The sequence below is a fragment of the Gossypium raimondii genome, chromosome 13 (genome assembly GCF_025698545.1).
Source record: "Gossypium raimondii isolate GPD5lz chromosome 13, ASM2569854v1, whole genome shotgun sequence".
Lineage (NCBI taxonomy): Eukaryota > Viridiplantae > Streptophyta > Magnoliopsida > Malvales > Malvaceae > Gossypium > Gossypium raimondii.
Genome location: NC_068577.1, coordinates 28,777,785 through 28,782,879, shown reverse-complemented (window position 1 = coordinate 28,782,879; position 5,095 = coordinate 28,777,785). Strand labels below are relative to the sequence as shown.

At 34.5% G+C, this 5,095-nt stretch overlaps 1 non-coding gene across 1 annotated transcript; it reads left to right on the top strand.

Annotated features, from left to right (window-relative positions):
- Nucleotides 1–482: 482 nt before the first annotated feature.
- Nucleotides 483–589, top strand: LOC128036291 (small nucleolar RNA R71). The gene has a single exon (XR_008193089.1). It is a non-coding gene; the product is annotated as a small nucleolar RNA R71 (small nucleolar RNA).
- The last annotated feature ends 4,506 nt before the right edge of the window (nucleotides 590–5,095 follow it).

Sequence of the window (5,095 nt, the reverse complement as noted above, 5' to 3'; positions counted from 1 at the left end):
ACCTTTTCTTTCCTTGATGACCTTAAGAGAAATTTAGATAATTCCTCCATCCTGCATTATAAGTATTTTTGTAGGGATTATTTTGAAGTCTAGAATTATTACCCAAAAAGTCGACTTGCTTATGCTCCATGTTAAACTCGAAGGGTGAGTATTCTGGATTAATCATCTCTACCCCATTCACATCACATTTCATCACCTGATTTACCTGCTTAGAAAAATTGAAACCATTGAATTTTTTATTTAGTGCTTCCACTTTGCTTGCCAACATAGCAATTGTATCTATATTAAAAACATCGGTTACTTTCATCGATTTTGTTCTCATGACTTGCCACTGATAGTTATTCACTGCTATTTCTTCAACAAACTCTTAAGCTTCCTAGGGTGTTTTATTATTCAGTGTTCCACCGACCGCTAGATCAATTAATTTCCTAGTTGAAGGATTTAAACCGTTGTAGAAGGTTTGAACTTGTAACCACAATGGTAACCCATGATGAGGGTACCTTCTCAATAGATCTTTAAATCTCTCTCATGCACCATATAATGTCTCCAAATTAATTTGAGCAAAACAAGAGATGTCGTTCCTCAACTTAGTTGTTTTAGCCGGTGGAAAGTACTTTAACAGAAACTTCTCGATCATCTAATCCCAAGTCGTGATAGAACCTCGTGGCAATGAATTCGACCACTATTTTGCCTTTTCCCTCAATGAGAATGGGAACAACTATAACCATATGGAATCATCAGTAACGCCATTGATCTTGAAAGTGTCACAAATATCTAGAAAGTTAGCCAAATGAGTATTCAGCTTAAAATTGTTTGAATTAATGGTAGGTCTCACAATACTCGATTCAGTCCCAATCAGATTAGGCTTAGCATAATCATACATAGTCCACAGAGCAGGACCTGCAGGAGGTAGTTGATTATTTTGATTATCACCCATATCTACAGTAATATAATTTTTCTCTTGATTGTCTACTACATTCTGTTAACTTTGCCTTGCTTCTTCAACCTCTCTATGATTTTTACGAGCAGTCTTTTCAATCTCACTGTAAAAAAGGAATGGATCTGACGAGTTTCCTCTAGTCATAAACCAAAAGAACCTGTCAGAAGAAAACAAATGAGAAATTAGAATGTAAAAATTAAATTAAAATATTAAAATATTTAGGTAAAAATGGCTAAATTAATAGAAATAAAGTTTTCCACATATTTCAATCCCTGGCAACGGCGCCAAAAACTTGATGTCCATGAAACCAATTAAAAATTCAACTAAGGCAAGTGCACCTATCAATTAATAGTACCCTTGCAGTGAGCAAAGATATCGTTCCCACGAGGACTAAAACTACTAGTAATTACTGTCTTTCCATTATTTAACTGAAAAATTTGAGAGATTGATTAAAACTAAAATCAACTAAATTAATTAACTAAAGAACACAACAAAGAACAAAGTAGGAAAATAATTGATTAACAACCAAGAAATGAGACAATACCCAGGAAAGAATCCACCTAGACTGCATCTGTCAGTATCAATCTAAATCACGCAATTTCTTCACTTAGTATCTTGAATAGTAGAAATCCCTAAATTATGCTAATATCACTCTGCAAGACTAAGAGAAACTAACTCTATGTTGATTAATTAATTTTTTTTCTAATTAAAACCCCTATTTTCACATTAACTCGATCTATGGATCCCTATTAGATTTGACTCTAATCCAATAGAGTTATGTCGTCCTATTTCTAGGATTGTATAGAACTCCACTCAATTATAGTAGATCTACTCTTAAAGAGGGTCTATTCTTCCTTTGATTTAAGCACATCAAACATGGATTAATAGTCTAGAAATATTAAACCAAGAATTAAGCACACAAAATTGAGAACAAGATCCAAGTATTTATTGCGTAAAAATAGAAATCAAATAACAAAATCCATCCTAGGGTTCATCTCCCTAGGTATTTAGAAAATTAGTTCATAATCACAAATAAAAACATCTCAAAGATAGTATAACCACAAGAAACAATAAAACAAATAATAAACTTCAAAGAAATCAAAAGGAGATCTTCAATCTTGATGGAAATCTATTTTAGAGTCAGCTTTAATGGTGATTTCTGAGTTGTTTTCTTCAATATTCTCTGACGGCTTACTCCCATCTTCTTATCTTTGCCATATATAGGTTTTAGAATACTCGAAAAACTTAAAAATTGAGTATTTTCGCGTGTTTCGAGTGCAATTTGCGAAATCTACACGATCTGGCACATGGCCATATAACAGCCCGTATGGCTCACACGACGTATGTCTAGCCCATGTGGAATGGCCCAGCCTATGTGCCTATTGAAACTTGCTCTAATTTTTCTATTTGGCTCATTTTCTGCTCGTTTTGCTCCCAAATGCTCTCCTAGGTGTAGAAACAAATATTTAAAGGATTAAGAGCATAAATTCACCGTTTTAAATCAAATAATCATCCAAAAACACATTAAGAATGAGGCTAAAACATGTTACTTTTAACATTTATCAGGAACTCACTTGATAACCTCAAAGAGCAACTTAGCCCTTAGAATCATCATTTAGAAGGATACTACAACCTTCTCTATCATGTAGAATAGAAACACTTCATTAGAACCTATTTGTGTAACCATTTTCATCATTTTACATCCAGACATCTCTCAAAGACATGTTTCTTTAATCATGCTTACGAATCTATGTTTCCTTGACAAATAAAGTGATGAAATGTACCTTGATATGAAGAATATCAGTAGAAATGTCTAGGATTTCAACCTTAGCTCAGAGCAATGTTTCTATATTTATTTAGCCCTAGATCTTAATCTTTTTAGATGAAAAAGGGTGAAGATGATAACCTTCTTCTTAACTCTACTGAAGTGTCCCTTTTAACTTAACCCAAGTCTCAATAGGGACTTGGTAAATGTCATATCAAGACTAAGTGGACTTATCAGAATCTATCACCTCTAAGAACTTACTCAATTACTCCTTGAGCCTTTAACCCTTCTAATCTTCGTTCAATTAATTTCTAACCAGTTTTCCTCGTAATTTAATTGGCATAAGAACATAATGGCTAGAGGGCGTACTACACCACTGGCGTGAACTTACATTCTAAAGGTTGATTTTACATAACCATAAATCTGATTTCACTACCTATAGTTATCTGACGCAAAATTCTTATTTACTTATTTTCCTTTCGGTGTCTGCTCACTTTAGAAAAAACCGTAATGGGCTTTTGGGCGAAAAATACTTCACCTGTCATACTTTATAATTATGTGCCACACATATATATACATTCTTACCAAGACTCCTTAATACATCATACTTACCTTTTTTCAAAGTTAGCCAAAAGCGTTGTTTTTTCACAATATCCTATACGTTGCACTTATCAGAGTTCGCCACGTGTTCCTTTCTTTTGTTTGGAGTCTGCCAGACCAGAGCATCACTGGCGCATTTGGAAACTCCTCACACTTAATGGAGTCTTAAAGTTAAGCACTTGAATGAATGGTGTGATAAGTCTCAAGAATGAATTATCTTGGTGTGTCTAGGGAATATTGGCCATTAGAACAGTAAGGGATGCCGAGGTTATGTTCCAACCCTAGTTAGGGTAAAAAAGAAAAGAGACTCCTTAAATAAGAAGGTATAACTGGTACACACAAGTTCTAGTTCACTAGGGAAACTGTGGATTCCACGCGGTTTAAGCATTTGTGGAGTAGTTTGCAGCAGAATGCTATCATTGCGAGTTGACAAAAGATCACCAAAGGGTTCAATAGGCCCAAAAGGTTCTTTAGGGGATACGGGAAATCAGAGGTCAAATATGGCTATGGAGTTTGAAAGAGATCTTAGAGTTTTCCCCAAAAGTAGAAACTATATGTCCAAAGAAGTCACCTTTGAAAATAGATTGAATTATTAATGGTTTTGATTTTGTTAGTGATCTCTAATACTTCGAGGCAATGGGGTCATCAAAATTTGAAAAAGACCACAAATGTAGAAACACTTGGACAAGCGCCAAGCGTCGCCCGCCAGAAATAATGAACACGATTATAAGGGAGTTAAATTTTGAGTTGGATGTCTCACATTCTTCTTAGAATTTTATATACGGATGTCACTAAGTTCAGCCGAACTTATAAGTTTTCTGATAAAATGCAAGTTAGTTAAATAATCAGAAATTGAGAGGGACCAAGCTAGACTTCGCTAAGAGCTAGGCAAAATGCAACAATTGTGCGTATTTATAAAGGGGCATTCGTAGAGACTCCACCTTAGGGACTTAGCTGCCATTTTATGTTTTCGAGTCTTTTCCAAAACTTTGTAACTGGTCGTTAGAAATGAAGCTTTAAAGTTTTACTACTAGTGTAATACAAGATGTTTAAGTATATAATTAAACCAGAATTGAAATTTCATCAAGTCATTCAAGTTGATGTGGCATCCGATACCCAGACCTAGCGAATGGGTCGGGTAAAGGGTGTTACAGGGTTGGCATATCAAAATTGCAACAATGTTAGTTGGAATGGGCTAATTTGTTATATGACTTGAGAAATGGTAAGTTAGGATAATAAGCATGATTAAGAGCTTAGTTAAAGTTCTGGCTAATTCATGTCAAGGTAACTTCTAAAATGGCTTAGCTCTAGATTGAATATTGAAACTCATTAGAATTGGTTAATGTAGTGCTTGGATATGAATAGTTGAATTGGAAGTTTAATATGCTTAAATGTTATGTCTGGTGTGTTATGTTCAATGGTTGGTTCCATGAGATATAGATGGATGTTAGCTTACATTGTATTGGATTGGTATAGTAAGAGTTGGTATATGCATGGATTTACTGATAGGTTGTGGTTCAAAATCAAGTGATTGGGTACTAAATGTGTATTTTGAAAAAAAATAGAGGCAATGTCTCGACCAGTAATCTTTAACATTGTTACCTCGTTTGACAGTGAGTGGCATCACAACATGGATAAACATGTTGTCACAACGTAACTCAATGAGTTGACAATGCCACGACAAAAAAAATTTATGTAGTCATGACATCGGCCCTAGAATTTTTAAAACTTTACATTTTGGTCTTGATTCCTATTTGGGTTATTAAAAAGCTTTCATAAGCTCATGTGAG